This window comes from Rattus norvegicus, chromosome 18 (assembly GCF_036323735.1).
Source record: "Rattus norvegicus strain BN/NHsdMcwi chromosome 18, GRCr8, whole genome shotgun sequence".
Lineage (NCBI taxonomy): Eukaryota > Metazoa > Chordata > Mammalia > Rodentia > Muridae > Rattus > Rattus norvegicus.
The window spans coordinates 82,172,834-82,191,737 of NC_086036.1; the positions used below are offsets into that span (position 1 = coordinate 82,172,834).

Sequence of the window (18,904 nt, forward strand, 5' to 3'; positions counted from 1 at the left end):
ACTTCTTGTAGCTTTATGGATATATCTTTCCTTAATTCAGAAACATTTTCTTTTATGACCTTGTTGAAAGTATGGTCTATGCCATTGACTTGGGATCCTTCTCTTTTATGTGCAATGTGATCTTTTTGTCTTTTCATGGTGTCCCATGGTTCTTCCATGCTCCTTTCTGCCTAGTTTTAAAATCTTTTTATCATCTTGCTTGAATGGTCCAAATCCTCTATGTTTTTGTTCAAGTGCTGACATTCTGTCTCCTACTTGATCCATTTTATTTGTAAGGATTTCAGCTGAAGTTTCTAACTGGGTTGTTGACAAAGAGGAGGGAAACCTCTAGGGACCATATCCAGAGGTTAGGCAAGGCCACTCGTTGGGGATTGAGGCCACCCACTCATCTCCAAAGTTTTAGCCCAGATTTGCTCCTGTCTAAAGGAAATAGAGGACAAAGTGTGGAAGAGAGACTGAAGGGAAGACCATTTAGAGACTGCCCCATCTGGGGATACAGCCCATATATAGACACCAAACCCAGACACTGTTGTGGATGCCAGGGAGTGCTTGCTGACCGAAGCCTGATAGAGCTGTCTCATGAGATTCTATGCCAGAGCCTGACAAATACAGAGGCAGACACTCACAACCAACCACTGGACTGAGCACTGGACCCCAATGGACAAATTAGAGAAAGGACTGAAGGAGATGAAGAAGTTTGCAACCCCATAAGTAGAACAGCAATATCACCTAACCAGACCTCCCAGTGTGCCCAGGGAATAAACCACCAACCAAAGAGTACACATGGAGCAGCCCATGGCTCCAGGCACATATGTAGCAGAGAATGGTCTTGTTGGACATCAATGGGAGGACAGGCCCTTGGTCCTGTGAAGGCTTGCTGCCCCAGTGTAGGGGAATGCCAGAGCTGGGAGGCAGAGTGAGTAGGTGGGGGACACCCTCATAGAAGCATGGGGAAGGAGGATGGGATAGAGGGTTTCTGGAGGAGAAACCAGGAAAGGGGATAACATTTGAAAAGTAAATAAATGAAATATCCAATATAAATGGAATACTATATCTTTTTGTAGAGGTACTTTTCCAAGCACTGTATTAAAATGGAGGGGGAATATTGAATAAGGCTGTGTTGTTCCTGACTTTAATAGAATTGTTTTGTGCATTACCTCATTCAAGGTGACGCTTGTTGTGTTTTGATATGTGCACCTAAAATTATGTTGAATTTCTTTCCTACAGTGCTAATCATTTTAGGACTTTTATCATGATGGTACATTGTCTACAAAAGTTATGTCTGCATCTCCAGTAATAACCTTGTAATTTTTATCTTTGAAAAACCTATGTGATTTATTAAGTTCATGACTTATGCTGAAATATCCATGCCTGTCTGGGATAAATAAAACCTGAATATGGTCTGTGATGCTTGCATAAGTGCCTATATTCAGTTTGAAAGGATTTTATTGAGAAATTTTGCATGTGTGCTTATCATGGGTCTTGGTTCATATGTTTCTTTCTTTCATTATTTATGATTAATATTTCACCACCACCATCATCACTACCATTACTATCCCCTACTATCACCACCATATTGTTTACTGTTATTATTACTATTTTTTATTTATTTAGGTGTGTCTACACTTAATTCAGGTACCGGACTAATCCTGATTTCATACACAGATTATGAAGTCTCTTTTTATTTTTTAAATATTTTTAATATCTAATACTTTTATCTTTTAATCATCGGTTGTAGATATTCTTTGACACTGGGGTAGAATTCTGCTGCAAATCATCTGTGTAGCAGCATTTTTTGTTTGTAAGTTATTTTTATTATTGTTTCCATCTCCTTGTATGTTGTGGGTCTATTTACATCGGTGGTATTTTCACTGGCTTAAATTTGCTGGATTTGGCTGAGTATAGAAACTCATTCTTTTCTTTTATATTTTCTATTTTAAGAGACTATAGGTTTTTAATGTATTCCCTATAATATTCTGGACTTCTTTGCTGTCTGTTGTATTGTTTCTTCCCACCTACTGAATTTCAGGTTTGTTTTGTCTCTTGAGTTGCACCATGAAGCCATTTAACTGTCATTCTTGAATAGCTTAATGGCTGCACCAAGGATGATAGTTGCTCTCTGTGAGTGTGTCCTTGTATTTTTGTTGCTGTTTGCTTTCATTTTCATTTAATTCCATGAGTGTTTACATTTCTGGATTTTTTTCTCTGATTCCTTCATCATTCTAAGTTGTTTAATTGTATGAGTTTTTGAGATTACTGAATCTTGGGCTTTATTACATTTTTAGGTAGGATATGGATTTATTTTGATTTTAAATTTATTAATATGTATTATCACATATATGACATATACATGTGTTTTACATGTGCATTTATACATGTGGTTATATATATGATTTTTATATATAATTATAATTTATTCTTGTTTAATTCTTCAATTCTTCCCTCAATTACAATAAACTGTCCTTATTTATTTCGTTTAATTATATGAAGCAAAGAAGTGCAGACCGACAGGAGCCGGATGTAGATCGCTCCTGAGAGACACAGCCAGAATACAGCAAATACAGAGGCGAATGCCAGCAGCAAACCACTGAACTGAGAATAGGTCCCCCGTTGAAGGAATCAGAGAAAGAACTGGAAGAGCTTGAAGGGGCTCGAGACCCCAAAAGTACAACAATGCCAAGCAACCAGAGCTTCCAGGGACTAAGCCACTACCTAAAGACTATACATGGACTGACCCTGGACTCTGACCCCATAGGTTGCAATGAATATCCTAGTAAGAGCACCAGTGGAAGGGGAAGCCCTGGGTCCTGCTAAGACTGAACCCCCAGTGAACTAGATTGTTGGGGGGAGGGCGGCAATGGGGGGAGGGTTGGGAGGGGAACGCCCATAAGGAAGGGGAGGGGGGGAGGGGGATGTTTGCCCGGAAACCAGGAAAGGGAATAACACTTGAAATGTATATAAGAAATACTCAAGGGGTTGGGGATTTAGCTCAGTGGTAGAGCGCTTGCCTAGAAAGCGCAAGGCCCTGGGTTCGGTCCCCAGCTCCGAAAAAAAGAAAAAACAAAAACAAACAAAAAAAAAAAAGAAATACTCAAGTTAATAAAAAAAAAAAAAAGAAATCTATTTTACTGAATATTTAGATTGAGACCTCTGTTTGTCCCTGGATCTCATTTGCTTTAAATAATTTATATGGAGAATATGTGTGTGTGTGTGTGTGTGTGTGTGTGTGTGTGTGTGTGTGTGTGTATGTGTACCTGTTTAATTTAAGTTGATGGTTGCCTTCAAAGGAAGAAAGTAATACTTACCTGGCAGGGGATCACGAAGGTGGTTTTCCCAGGAGGAGACTTATCCATTGCACTCCGGATGTGCTGACCCCTGCGATTTCCCCAAATGCAGGAAAACTCGACTGCATAATTTGTGGTAGTGGGGGACTGCCTTCGCGGAAGAAAGTAAGGTGAATTTCTTGCAAACAACTTAAGTGATTCAGATTCTATGTGGGATACGTTTCTTAATTCAACTAATGTATTTATTTTAGATGATTGATGGAGGCCGTTACTACTTAGATATATTTTTGAAACTCTTTACATTGTTTGCTGTAATTTTGTATGTGTGCGCTGTTGTATATTTTTAGCCATATCTTGCATTTCTGTAATTGTAGCTGCCTTTGTAATTCTTTATAGTTACAAGACTCTGCTTGTTTCTCTTTTTTACAAAGTATGGCTTGCAGTATTCTCTGTGGGGTGGGGGAGGGATGGTCTGGCAAATGTGAATCCTTTTTGTTTGTTTGTATATCAAATTTTTTTCGTTCTGCTTGAACTACGGCAGATAGTTTTGTTGGATGCAAAACTCTCTTGGTTGGCATTTATGGTCTTTTACAGTTTGTTGTGCTCTGTACTAGGCTCGTCTTGGTTTTAAACTTTCCATTGAGAAACAGCTGTTGCTCTGAAAGTATTTCCTTTGTGTTATTTTGATTATTTTCTCCCAGTTTTTCTTATAGTAGTATATTTATAGATTATTTGGTAGTTTCACATAGTCCACCGTGATCACATTCAAGCTCTGAACTTCCTAGGTCTGTCCCCAACCCTTGTCACCCACGCAAAGGAAGAAAGAACAAACAAACAAGCATCCACAAGTCCAAAATGTGTTGTCCATAAATTCATTGGAGCAAGGTCAAACTCCCTGTGACCAATCCCTTATAGAAAACTGAGTCTTCCCATACCTGCACCCCTTCCAGAAGCTATCGAATGTGGGGAACTATACTTCAGAATCCTTATCACAATTTTTAAGAGTTTTCTTTGACGGCTTCCTCTCTAGGCTTTTATTTTATTTTATTTTTTGGCAGGTGGAGTAGCAGATCTTTCAGTTTTCAAAAAACCTCTAATCCTTCTCTATATTTAATATTTTAATCTTAATAGTTATGGGGAGTTTCACTTGTGCTCCTTTCTTTATGCACCTCTTGCAGCTCTAAGGATATATCTTTCCTTAACTCAGATACATTTTCTTTTATGACCTTGTTGAAAGTATGGTCTATACCATTGACTTGGCATTCTTCTCTTAATCTATACATACAATGTGATCGTTTTGTCTTTTCATGGTATCCCATAATTCTTCCATGCTCCTTTCTGCTTAGTTTTAAAATCTTTTCATCGTCTTGCTCGAATGGTCCAAATCCTCTATGTTTCAAGTCTGGACAGTCTGTCTTCTACTTGATCCATTTTATTTGTAAGGATTTTGGCTGAAGTTTCTAATTGGGTTGTTGAATTATTCAATTCTGTCTCATTGCTCCTTGTGCTCTCTTCAGTAGTTTTAGCACTGTATTGAATTCTGTTTTCAAAACCCGCTTTTCCTTGCTGTTTTATTTAGCTGTATATTTGACTTTCCTCAAAAATCAATTGGTTGGTTATCACCACCCTCTTTAAATGCATTGAAATGTTGGTTCTTCTCTTTTTGAAACTATTTGGATCTTTGATGAGATTTATGTCTGTTGTTTAAAATCCATGTCCTTGTATTTATCTAGATAATTCTTACTGAAGAAAATTTCTCCTGGACTCATGGAAGAGGAATTGCACTGCCTTGAAGATTTATGTTGTTTGTGTGATCAGCTGAGCATGTTCACTGCTCCCTCTCTTCCCAGTCCCCCATCACACAGCCCCTCCCCCATCTCCCCTTCTCCTCTGACAAGAGGGTGTCCCCCGGGTATGAACCCACCATGGCACATCAAATCACTGAGGAACTGGCTTATAATATACCATTAATAATTGTTCCTGAATGAATATTAAGCTATCTGATAATGGAGTGAATCAGAACGCTCCCTTTCAGATTTAGAGTTTTGAAGATGAACTGGTGCTTTAACCCAAGGAGAGGCAGGTTTCTTATCAACTTGCACCATTTGTTTTTATTTCAATTGTCTGCTTAAAAATCTAGTGGTTCAACTCCATCAACTAGCAAATAAAATTAACCTTGTAGAAAGTATATCTAGGTATGTTAATTACTTTTCTATTGCCATGATAGTGCACCATGTACAAAAGCAACTTATAGGAGGAATATCTATTTGGACCTAAAGTTCAGCACGACAACAAGCTACATACAGGCCAGCAGGAACAAGAAGCTGAATACTACATCTCAATTATCAGTAGAGAACAGATAGTAGACTGGAAATTTTGTCAGACTGTAGACAGTTAAAGCTTGCCCCCAATGATATACCACTTCCAACAAGATTATATCCTAAGCCTTTCCAAACATAGACACCAACTGAATCCAACAGTAAAGTATCTGAGCCCATAAGAGGCATTCTCATTCAAATCTCTGCACTAGACATTAGTTTACCACATCTCTCCCCCTTTCTTCCCTTTCCTCACTCCTCCACAATCTCCAATAATACCTCCGATCCTCTAAAGACCCATTTCTACCATTTGCAACGTAATTAATCTCATGATCCCCTCCAGCCTCAGTCTGTCAACTACTCACTTCCATAACCTCCACTAACCACTTTCCTGTAGAGATCTCCTGGCTTCTGAAGTTGTAGCTGTTTTGAGCAAAGCCATTTTGCTATTGGGTTACTTGAAGGGAATTTGCTTTATCATAGTGGGTTCTGGATACGTTCGTTTCTTTCTAAAAATCTACATTTGAGTCATTTCTCAGCAGAGAACTATCAAGCACTACCCCTCACTGTTAGTGTCATATACCCAGCATCTAAAGACTCCTCCTCACTTTGTGATGGTTTTAGCTCCTGACTCATTGCCACTTGTCTCAAAATAATCTTGTCGTACATTTGTAGTGGTGACTGTTCATATAGTTGGTCCTTCCAGCATCCTGTACAGAAGTAACCTGAAGTCATCTCCACAACACATTTAGCTTCTCTGACTCTCTTGCATAGCCACTCCCTGACTCTGCCACCATCAACGTTAGTCCCTGAATTGCACCACTCTTGTGCATCTTATTTCCCATCCAACTTTCACTTTTTGTACCTCCAGCTCACTTAATTAGACACCAAGCTTCAACATCCCGATAGATTTCAGATTCTCCATTCTCAACAATAAGACTTCTTAACTGCTGCCATCAGATGTAATGGCTAATTTCGTTCAGGGTAACACCCCTGGGAAGAGGGAACGTCAACCAAAGAACTGTTTCTCTCAGTTCGGCATGAGGGTTTTAAATTGATGTTGGGGTGGGCATGGGGTTCCAACTTATTGTAGATGGTAACATCTGTAGCATGATGTTCCTGGACTGTATAATAAAGGTAACTGAATATTAGCACACAAGAAAAACAGCAAATAGCTTTCCTTATGGTTTCTGAATCTGTTCCTTCTTGAGTTCCTGCCATGACTTCTCTCAGTGATGTACTATTACCTTGAAGAGTAAGACAAAAATCAACCCTTTTTGCTAAGCTTATTTTGTTCATGGTACATATCAATGCAACAGAAGTAAAACTGAGACAAGAGAATGTCGGCTAATATATTGGGCCATGTTCCTCACATACATACTCAACCCTCATGCTCTTACTTTACTGTACTCTTTGAGAAACTTACAACAGGTTTCCTCCTCATTACTTACCTCTCTACACTGAAGACTAAAAAAAAAAAAAAACTGACTTCAGTCATGAAGACAAAATAGACTGTCTAGGTTCACAAATGGCCACTTCAGCTTCAGCCTGAGTGACTCAGGACAATCGTGTTGTATTTCCCTGGACTTGGACTCCCCATTTTATGATTTTCCTCTCCAAATCCCCACTTCCCCATTTTTTGTTCTCCATTTTTTTTTTGGTTCTTTTTTTCGGAGCTGGGGACTGAACCCAGGGCCTTGCGCTTCCTAGGTAAGCGCTCTACCACTGAGCTAAATCCCTAGCCCCTCCATTTTTTATTCACTGAGGAAATCAGACTTCAGAATAGAACGCTGCAGACTCCCACAGGCACATCCATTCAGCATTCAGCATCTGCACCCACACACTCTGTGTTCCTGCAGTTCACATATGAGCAAACTCTGAGCTGTGATCCCATCGAAGGCCATCCCTCCATCTGGGCATAGACTCTGCCACTTCCCACTCACACAGGATCTACTTCAGTAAGCCCCTGCCTCTGACATAATCACTTCAATCAGTTTTCTTAGCCTTACTCTTCCAGCTTCTGCTCCATTTCTTTGTCCCCTTGGCATCAAAAATATCTTTTAAAAAAGTCTAATTTTTTTTAAACTCCAAAAGTTGACACAAGAGGAAATATTAGTAACCTTAAATGTAGTTTCGATTTTCAAAATATAGCATGGAAATTATAATCTATAAACTTAAATTAATAACTGCTTAATGAGGTCACTATCAAGAAGAAAGTATGATAAACCACAAATAGGAAGGCACTATTTTTAAGACTTATCTGATAAAATTCTGTTGCCCTTAACACATGAATATTCATAAAAAATCAACACAGAAACAGGATCCTAATCAATAAGGAAACAAATCCCCCTGTCTTTGATACTTTTGTATTGTTAAGAGACAGCATGACTAAGGCAACTCATAAAAGAAAGCATTTTATTGGCAACATGCTTGCAGTCTCAGGGCATGACTTTATGACATCATGGTGGGGAGCCTGACTATAGGCAGACAGGCATTATGCTGGACAAGTAGCTGAGAGTTTACATCAGCTCCACAAACACAATGTACACACACAGAAAGAGAGAGGGGGGAGGAGAGAGAGAGAGAGAGAGAGAGAGAGAGAGAGGTGGACAGGAAGAGGGAGAGGGAGAGGGAGAGGGAGAGAGAGAGGGAGAGGGAGAGGGAGAGGGAGAGGGAGGAGAGGCTAAATAGGAATCATGTGAGGTTTTTAAACCTCGATGATCACGCACCCTAACGCTCCTCCTCCAACAAGACCATGACTCCTAGTCCTTCCCAAACGGTTCTACTAACTGATGGCCAAGAATACAAATATATGAGCCTACAGAGGCCATTCTCATTCAAACCCCCATAGACCTGAATAGATACTTCATCCATGGAGATGTACAGGTTTCCAGTATAGTTATGATAAATTAAAATGAGTCTCTACTACTTAGGCCTTAGGATAGTCAAAACCCAGAACAATGTCAACATCAAATCTCAATAAAGGTGCAGAGCTAAGAACATAAGAACACATTTTCATTGTTGGTGGGCTTTTGGGGAATAATTACTTTGAGGACAATTAGTTTTCTAGTAAATAAAAATCATTGTTATGCTCAGTTGTGGTAAAGATAAATTTGGTATTCACATAGAAGAATTGAGAACGGATCCCCACAAATCTCTGAACATATATGCTTATAACAATGTTATCCGAATAGGTGATAAATCGAATCAGTCATTTCAGTAATCAAACTGATAAATAACCTGAGGTTAAGTAGATTATAAAACGCTATTTTATTCAGTGGTTAAAGGAAAGTTAACGCCATGAAAACTAATAAGGACATATCATTAAATGAAAGAATAACATATGAAACGACTTGGAACTGTGACATTCAAAACTGTATGACACATGGAAGGAAAAAGTATGGAGATAGTTCAAAATCAGTTGTTTCTGATGCAGGGGAATAAGGAGAGATGAATTGACAGAACGCACTATCAGTGTGGAATGCAGATTCCTTTCCTTAAGACTTTACCTGGTTTTTGTTTTCTAAATTTAATTGAGATTTAAATTATATATATATGTATATATATATTGTTATTCAGATATATAGTAAATATATATAGCAACAAAGAAATGTATTATTTATTCTGAGTACACACTAAGTTATGTCCAGATCTTTGAATGCTACAGCAATTCGCCTTCGGTCACCATTGCTTGTATGATAATGTAAGTAAGCACAGAGAACAACCATTGTTCAACTTTCTTTCATAACTCTAGTTCTCTTACTCTCACTTGGTGGTAGAAAATACGCCTCAGATTTATTTTTCTATGGTGCATTTATTTTTCTATGTTTTCCAACAAGAGAAGCTTGTTTTCATTAGTAGCAATCTCTCGACAGGTATCAGCTATAAGCAAAGATTAAGTCCGAGATGGTCTTGCCTCTGTGTGTGTCCTCTTAGACCTCTTTTACAGTGAATCTGATCAGAAGACATGCACACTTAGCCTGAGTATTAGGTGTACATGACCACTTCTTCCATTTCCATCTTCCAGAAAGCCTTGAAGATGTGGCAACTTTGTTGAAGCCACAAGATAGAAAGAATCAGAGGATGCAGATTACCTCTGAAGGGAAAACCCATTGACTGATGCAGATAATCTGCCACACTTTACAGGAAAGAAGAGCATTAACTTTTTCATGCTGAGTCCATTAGATTGGTGATTGTGATGCTGTTGCTGCTGTTGTAGTTAGAAAAGCGAGTGCTATGTAAATGAGTACACTGCACACTAACAACATCATACATCTGTAAATCTAGTTTTCCAAAGGGATTCTTAAATATAATTTTTGTGATTTTTCCCCCGTAACTTTGTGAGTGGAAAACCTACCAGAACAAGTTAAAAAATACCAATCTAATGTCTTTAAAATTAGTTGTATCACTTCATTTTTTCTATAAAATGATACAAAACAAAACAGCCCCCCAAAAAACCCAAAACAAAAAAAGAGTATAACAAAACAAAACAAACCAGAAAAGTAAAAACAAAGAACAAAAGACCCCACTGCTTTCTATTCCTTGTCATTCCTAAGCTCTGAAAGTTTGTTTCACCTTTGTTTTCTACTTGTAATAAAAAATAGCATTACATGTTTGTTCTATAATTAAGCTAATATACTGAACTCAGAAAATATGATTATGATAGTCTAATAGTCATAGGGTTTCACAATGATATTACTAAAACTGGTTTAAACAGGATAAATTGGCTTTTGAGAACTCTTCATGATTCATGTTATAACCAGAGATTTTTTTTAAAAATCCTAATTTATTTCTTAGTGTGAAAATATCAATTTGTCTTCTATTGCTGCATAATGATCTTGAGATGTCAAAGCATCATCCTGAAAATACAATTGTTTTCCTACCAAAGTCTTTAAAAATAATTCTTTTCTGCGATCCTGCCCAATGGTGTTTCCTCTGGTCTTATCAGTGGGAACACTTAGTTGAACTGTGTTTAAATGGTGGGCATAATGCAGAATGTGAGGAATCCGTCCTGCTGAAGTATTGAGACAACATAAATTAACCTGTTGGCTCAACAATAGTAGAGAATCCAGCAGTCCTTTGATGAGTGCAGGAGAATGTTTAGCATCAAGAGTAGTGGTTTGTGTTCCAGAAGGCCATGGTGCTCTGACCATGATTAAATAAAACATGAGAAATTAATTGAACATGGTACAGGAGCGGGTCCTGGGGTTTTAACCTCTTGGAGTAATGCTACTCTTACATTAAATTGATCAATAGGTATGAACAATTCAAACAATATTTTCAACCAATTAAATTAAGTATTTAATACTGTTTCTATGCATCATACAGCTTTCCCATATTTATTCTTGCCCTTTGTATTTTAGTAGGAAATTCTATGTAATTGATATTCTAGTATAAGTAGGTAAAGTACCAGAGTTTGAGGATAAATTTGTTGTTGCCTTTTGTCCCCAGTTTTACTTTCCTTCATCTTCACAGCTTTCCTCACAATTCCTCCGAATTACCACCGACCACTTTAAATTATATTCAGTGTCTGAGCATAATCTTTGTTTTTGTTGAAGAGTCAGTGAACAGTGCCCTTTATGTTTTGCGTAAATAATTGCCAATTATTTGTAGCATTTAAGATCACTGATTAAGAATAATGCTCAAAATATTTCTGAAGTATTAATGTCAAAGAGTTTAAAATCTACATTGGAAACTCAATATGACAGAAAATATGCCTGACTTTCTCTTAAGAAATTAAATTGAGTTTGGTGGTAAAGGTGGTAGAAAACTTCCGTAAGTTTTCACAAGACCCAGATTCCCATCCAGTAACACACACACAGACATTAGGAGCATCCATTTGAGTGCTTCATATTGTGAATGCAAAGCATATATATATGTACATACATATATATGCTATATGTATATATGTGTGTGTATGCATGTATATATGTGTGTGCATGCATGCATATATGTGTGTGTTGTGTGTATATGTATATATACATGTATATATGTGTGTGTTGTGTGTATGTATGTTTATGTGTGTGTGTGTGTGTTCGTGTTTTGTGTCTGTTCAGAGATGATTTGCATCAAGGCTTTATATACCCACAATTATAAATGCATCTAACAAAATGGAGATGAAAGACTTTTTCATTGACATGTCCTATGAAGAAGGGTTTTATTAATTACTCATGATTGCAAGGATACAGACTAAGGAGAATATTTATTTATTGTCATTGAGAGTGCAAAGGTATACAGCCACTAGGGAAATCGGTGTGTCAGTCCATAAGGAATATGGGAACCAATTATCTAAAGATTCAGTTCTACATTTTTGGCATGTACCAACACGACACTTCACTCTATCATAGACACCTGCTTAACCATGTTTATTGCTGCACTGTTCATAATATCCAGAAATTGTAAACAACTTAGATATCTCCTGAGAATGCGTAAAAATAACGTGGTGCATTTTCACGTTTTCACAATGGAATATTACTCAGCCATTAAAAATGAAATCATGAAACCTGAAAGCAAATGGCTGGAAATATAAGGAAATCATAATAAGTGAAGTATCGCAGACCCAGGAAGAAAATATGGTATGTACTCACTTATTTGTGGATATTAGCTTTTAAATCAATGACAGTCAAGCTATAATCTGTGGAACCACAGAGGTTAGGTATACAGTAAGGAACTAAGGAGGCAGAGAAATTACACTAAGAAAGAGAAATAGAATAGCTATGAATAGATGGATGGACGAGGGTGAGTTGGAATGGGAGGAGAAGAGGGACAGAAGAATACTGTGGGAATATAGGGGAAGACTGCTAAAATTAGTGGCAATTTCAGGGTAATTTGGAAACTTATTACAGTAAAAACTTCCTAAAAATTGTGCATAGGTGAAGGCAATCTAGGTATAATTACCAAGTGAGGGGAACGTCACAGCCCTACTGGCCATCTCTTGTCATCAAATGAAGCTTCCCGTATCAGGAATGGGTTACATCTAATTGATTGTTGGCCAAAGGATCCTACAGGAACCCCCAAACAACCCAGGCTGTTGCCAGGAGTATACAATGCTATGCATAAACTAAATATAAGGTCCTATTGCTGAGAACACCTACGAAATTCATTGAACACACAGAAATGGAGCGATTGCATATATAAAACCTTGATCCCTATGTTCTAGCGTCTGTGATGCGAAATGATACCCTGCTTTCTACCAAAGGAAACAGCAACCCAGAATCAAAACCTTTGATCCACGATGCTGTCCTGCCTCAAAGCTGTGCTAGCCCAATGGTGGCACAAGATTGTGGGAATAACCAACCAATATCTGATTTGACTTAAGGCCTACTTCACAAGATGGGAGATATACAAGACACCCCTTGAGTGAACAAGAAACTGGGACTAGGTGTCTTAGATACTCCTGTTCTACTAGTAAACTGTAGGAATTAAATGACTCCAGTGACATTCTTGGCCCTTGCTTGGCCGTCATCAGAGGGCTTACTTCCTGCAGCAGATGGACGCAAAAACACAGAGACACAGCCAGACACTATGCAGGGACCTTGGAACACTCAGCAGTAGAGGGGACTTCGTCAAATTTCTCCTTCAGGGTTCAGAGAACCCTGCTGAAGTGGACACAGGAAGAGCATAGGATCAGAGGAGATGGAGGACTGTAGGGCTCTGGCACCATGGGGCTCTTCATGGGCAATATCTCGCCCGGCTAGCAGCATGGGTTTGGGCAAGGGAGAGAGAAACTCACGCAGGGAGGGGGAACACCGCTGCTGGTCCTTCTCCTTTCTACCGCTGCCCACGTTGTTTGCCTGACCGGGCTGAGCCCGCAGGATACTGACTAGACAGCGAGTGGGGCAGCGGAGCTTCTGGTGGCAATTTCGAGGAGAACAGATCTCTTCCCCAAGTGGCAGCATTACAGCTCTTATGACTGAAGCTCTCAGACGATGGAATAATTCCTACACTTTAAATTTTGAACACGAATCTTAAATACAGTTTTTTGTTTTTTTTTGTTTTGTTTTGTTTTGTTTTGTTTTGTTTTTATGGATCAGTATCTGACAGCAGGTACTTCCTATTGGTTTGGCCTGAGAGCTTGGAAAGACCTCATCTGCATATTTGGAGGCATAGTCCTGCTTCTATGATTGATCTGTCTTGAGCCTCCATAACCTGTGGTAATGTCCTCACCTGTGAAAGGAGGGGTTTGAGGCGTTGTACTCTGTGACTGATCTGTCTTGGGCCTATGTAAGCTGTGGTCATGCCCTCACCTGGGGAAGAGGGGCTTGAGTTACTGCCGTACAAGACTGGTCTGTCTCAAATCTCTCTACAGGGGGTCGCAGCTACATGAGGTCCTGATATCCTGAGAGAAAGGAATGTGCCTGCTGTCCCTTTTAGGGTCTCCTGGGAATTCAGCCTATCTTGACCAGGAATCAGGGTACCTTTCACCTCCCGCTGCCCTTAAAAGGACACTGAGAAAGTAGCGTCCTCTAAATCAACACGATGGATGCACATATGAATTCACAGAGATTGTTCTGTTTGCTCCACAAGTGAACCAGGGGTAGCACATTGAGATTGAAGTCCGAAGTAGGAAATTTTGCTCATCTCATGGTTGGGAAGGGATACAGAGTGAGAGAACGATCCAATACTCCACAACTCCAAGTTCCAATGACCTCAAATGTTCAGTCCTCACCTCAAGAGTACCAGCTGAGACCAAGTCAATCTATAGGGTAAACTCTAGCAATGGTGTTCATAAATTTGTTACAAAACAATCTTCATAGTATATTTGAAGGATTTAAATTGGTTAACCATAAAAAAATGGCCAGAGTGTAAAGGGCCTGGCCAGTAAGTAGTATGATGATAACCCAGTTGAGTTCAAAGATGCAACGGCCAATTCTTGCCAACTAATTTTCTGAATGAAGGTCAAGCATGAGTGTCCACATTACCAGATGAGAGCCTTGAAAGGTAAGTTCCACTGTGGGCATCTCACTCCTTCTGATGAACTTAGAACTGAACCAGACATCTTTAAATAGTTGAAGGCTATTGGTCTATTATGTTTTTATATTTTCAGAATATAACCACTAGATAATCAATATGTATTACCACTAGATAATCAATACAATTACGTATTAGCTGTTTGTAAAATGTCATACATGAAAGGCTGCCTTCTTGGCTCAATAGCTGAGGATGACCATGAATTCCTGATCCCCCTGCCTGCACAATCCAAGAGCTGGTATTCCAGCTGTTCATCCCCATGCTTGCTTCATATATTACTAGGGTTCCAACCCAATGACTTGCCTGAGTGATAGTCAAGAAATCTACCTTGACACTATATCCTTATCCCTAAATTTGTTTTAAAGTCAACAAGAAAATAAATGAGGCCTTGTCTTGTAACTCTTGACGTTTTCTCCAATTTCTTGCCATAGTCTCTCTGAAAAGACTAACCTGCTATGAAGGGGTAGTGTGCCATAAATACGCAGAGTAGCATATCTCTAGCTCACATTTCTACTATACACCCATAATATAGACAGCCTCAAAACAACAGTTAAGTGATTTGATATGAAAAGTTATGACTTTGGGGAATTATTTTTCACTTTCAATGTAATCATTTTAGCTGAGACTTGAGCAGTTTTTACTAATTGGCCATTTAAAGACTAGATTTGGAATTTGAAATTAAAAAAAAATCATTGTGCTATATAGCTCCATCGTGCCATGGAATTACCTTTGCTTTGGGCACTCAAAAGATATCAAGAGAAAACGACAGTGAGTGTAGATAGGGGTAGATCCTCAGTCTATTTCTAACAGTGCTAAAGGAAGCTCCCTGAAAACTCTGCTCTCAAGTACTCAAATAGAAGAGTCTGCACATGGCTGGTCAATCACAACTCCTGTGATGGAGCAGAGTCAGGGGTCATGATCTGAAATGAGCCTTCTTTATCATTAACCCTTGACAGTCATTTATCACTAGCCTCTGGCTCTGGCCTATCAGCATTTTGACTATCAGGCAAACCATGTAGATTATATTTCATTCCTAGCTTCCGGGAGAACAAAGGTAAATTGGCTGATGATAGCTGTAGCCTGTAGCAGTTTACAATGACCTGCCTACCCACAGCCCTCACTAATGTGTCTGGTAAGTTCACTGACCTGTGAGTATCTTCGTTCAGTTGTTCTAAAAGTTCATGTTTCAAAGGTGAAATAAGCCAATGTGTACATGCATCATGAAAGCAGAGGGGAGAATAGTTGTGGGAAAAAAATGACCAGGTGTGCACAAGGCTGAGGGGAATGGGCTAGAGGAACAGTAACAAAAAATATTTCTGAAAATCTTATGTTACCCACCACTTCATGAGCTCCCTTAGCAGAAACAACAACCAATGAGCAGGTTGGGGGAAGAGTCACATAATTATTCTACAGTGCACTACGTTATGTTGTCCAACCTGAATTCATGTTCTAGGATCATACTCTGTCATATTTGCTGGAGAATAAATTCTCTCGACATTTGGAGTGAGAGTTGTATTTGCATCCACAACTGTCCATTTTGTCAGCTCTGATACATCCCTGGAAACAACCTCCAAAAACCACAAAGCATTTGAGGGCCTCATACTATTAAAACATAGAAGGCCTTGAGATCAATGTTTCAGAGTTGTAGAGCTGGGAGAAAGTGCATTTGTGAAACATAGCCCTGGTTCCAGTAAGGGGTAACTGATGGCACACAGGACACCACACTTACAAAATGAGGAAACCGGAATGTTAGGGAACTAAAAATAAATGGGAGAAAGGTTGATTCGAAATGAAAGTTGTTTCTACCAAGAAATGGAGTGTAAAAATTTTGCAAAAGATAGAAAAACAAAAGAAAATGGAACTCACCCTAACAACTTAATCCTAGCAAACAACTTGCCTTTCACATCTAAGGGAAAACACTTGTTACATTGGCACTAACTTGTGCAGTGTATAACCATAAAGGTCGTGGATAATTGCAATTCATTTTTAAGATCTTATTACAAGGGAGTATCTTTTGATCTGCTAAACATCTTGAGAGGTTTGAAATTTAAAATAGGTCTAAGTTAAGCCTTGAGGCATAGGGAACTTATGTGCAAAGAAAGGTTTGAGTTCTGAAAGTAATCCAGGAGGACAGGAAAAAGAAGACAAAAGCAGAAGATGGGGCTAGGAGTGTGGAATATAGAGTACAGGCTTTGGGGAGGTGAACAATTTTCTTGGTATCTCATTCACATTGCCCTATTTTTGTCCACTGAATAGCTTCATGAGTCTTAGGCACTGAGGGTGCAGTTGTGTGTGCCCTGTGCATACTGGTATGTGAGTTTGGATATTCCATAGAAAGAGAATTCCAATTATATCAAGAAGATTATTAATTTCAAAGAAATAATTATTCTGTAGACAGAGATAGAAAATTAGAGATGTGTGCCAAATTAGGATGTGCATTGCCAAACTGTTCTGAGAAATGTTAGAAACGTTTTGAGCCAGTACACTAGACAGGACAAAGAATTTAGGAAGAAAATTTACATTCTAACTTCTATAAGTAAAGATGCCTTAATCTAAAGAAAGCTATATTACTATCCTTAAATATCGTATTAGCATATATTAATTTTACAGCTCACAGTGTTCATTATGACATATGCATACATGTCTATATTGCTCTGCTATTGCAATCTTTGTTTTACTGCCTTTCTTACCCACTACATTCACCCTCTCTTCCCTTCTTTTGCATGTTGTAAAACGTCTCTTTACTTGTTAAAGATTTGTCATTTTAGCCTTATTTCATCATGTGTACAAGTGTTTTTGCCTTCATGTCTGTATGTGTCCACATGTGTACAGTGAGTTTGGAGGAGTGAAGATGGTGTTTGATCCCCTGGGACCAGAGTCATACTCAATTGTGAGGAACTGTGTGAGTATGGGAACTGAACCCTAGTCTCCTTCAAGAGAGACAAGTGCTTTGAACCACTGAACCATCTCTCCAGTCCCCTTCCACACATCTTCCAAGGCATATATAAGAAACAAAACACAGTAAGTCATTAAACTGGTCTGATTTGATATAATAGACCATTTAGTAGATTTTCTGTAATAGTAAAGTTACAAACTGAGTTTACTCATGATCTCATTTTCCTTTCTCAGTGCAAATCCAGCTTCATTCCGCTTTGATTTATTTTGCATCCACCACACACATATTATTTTTTAGAGTATGTATGTACATTCAGGTGTGCAGGTTTAGATCTGTGTATGGATATGTCAATATCTAAATTTATGCACCAATTTAAGAGTTCTGCATTTGATGCGAGACATTTTTAAATGTCAAGTCAAAATTCTGCCAGTGAGGTTATACACACTCTTGGGGCACCATTTCCAAATAGGGAGAAAATTTCTAAGTTTGATATCCTGGTTTCTCCTGTTTCCTTACTTAGTTGTGTCTTGAAGCTGAAAAGATGGTTCATTTGGTAGTGTTTGTTGTGAAATCACAAGGAGCTGAGACTGGACCTCCAACACCTACATAAGAAGTCAGATGTGATAGACACTTCTGTAAATAGAATGCTGAGGTGGACACCAGAGGAGCTTGGAGGCAACTGCCAGTCTATCCAAAATAGCAAGCTTGAGGCTCAGCAAAAGACCTTATTTTAAAACTGAAGATGGATGGAGAAGATGTAAGATACCAGGATAGCAAGTCCCTCTAAAACAACAGAGCAAATCTCACATGAACTCACAGATGAACAGTGTGTGTGTGTGTGTGTGTGTGTGTGTGTGTGTGTGTGTGTGTGTGTACAAGCATAGGGCCTACAAGGGTCCCCAAAAGTCCTCTGCAAACATAGTATAGATTCCAGTTTAATACTTTTAGTAGAATTCTGATCGTGTGAACAAGTAGGCCCCTTATTTGTGTGTCTTCTCCTGGAGCTCTTGTATTTTTCTGTTGGCTTGACTTACCCAAATTTGATAGGATGGTTTTTGTCTCATCTTTTATTTTGCTATGACTTCTTGTTAGTTCTTAGAAGTCTGTTTTTTTTCTTTTTCTTTGATGCTAAGCCACAATAGTAGTTACTTGTTTTAAATTAATTTGATTTACTTACATCCCAGTCAATGCCTCCTTTCTTCTCCCCTCACAAAGCTCCTCACCCCATTGAAAAGGGTGCTCCTCTGACTGCCTCAGGTATTCAACTTCCCTGGGACCTCAAGTTTCTCAAGGATTAGGCCCATCTTCTCCCACTGAGGCAGTCTTCTGTGCCAGGGGCCTTAGACAAGACCTGTGTTTGGTGCCTAGATGGTAGCTCAGTCTCTGAGTTCTCCAAGGGGTCTGTGTGAGTTGAGACTCTTGGTCTTCCTATGGAG

The 18,904-nt window shown here is 38.9% G+C and overlaps 1 pseudogene; it reads left to right on the forward strand.

The window, feature by feature from the left end:
• Positions 1-3,297: 3,297 nt before the first annotated feature.
• On the forward strand, positions 3,298-3,440 carry LOC120098377 (U1 spliceosomal RNA; annotated as a pseudogene).
• Positions 3,441-18,904: the final 15,464 nt, after the last annotated feature.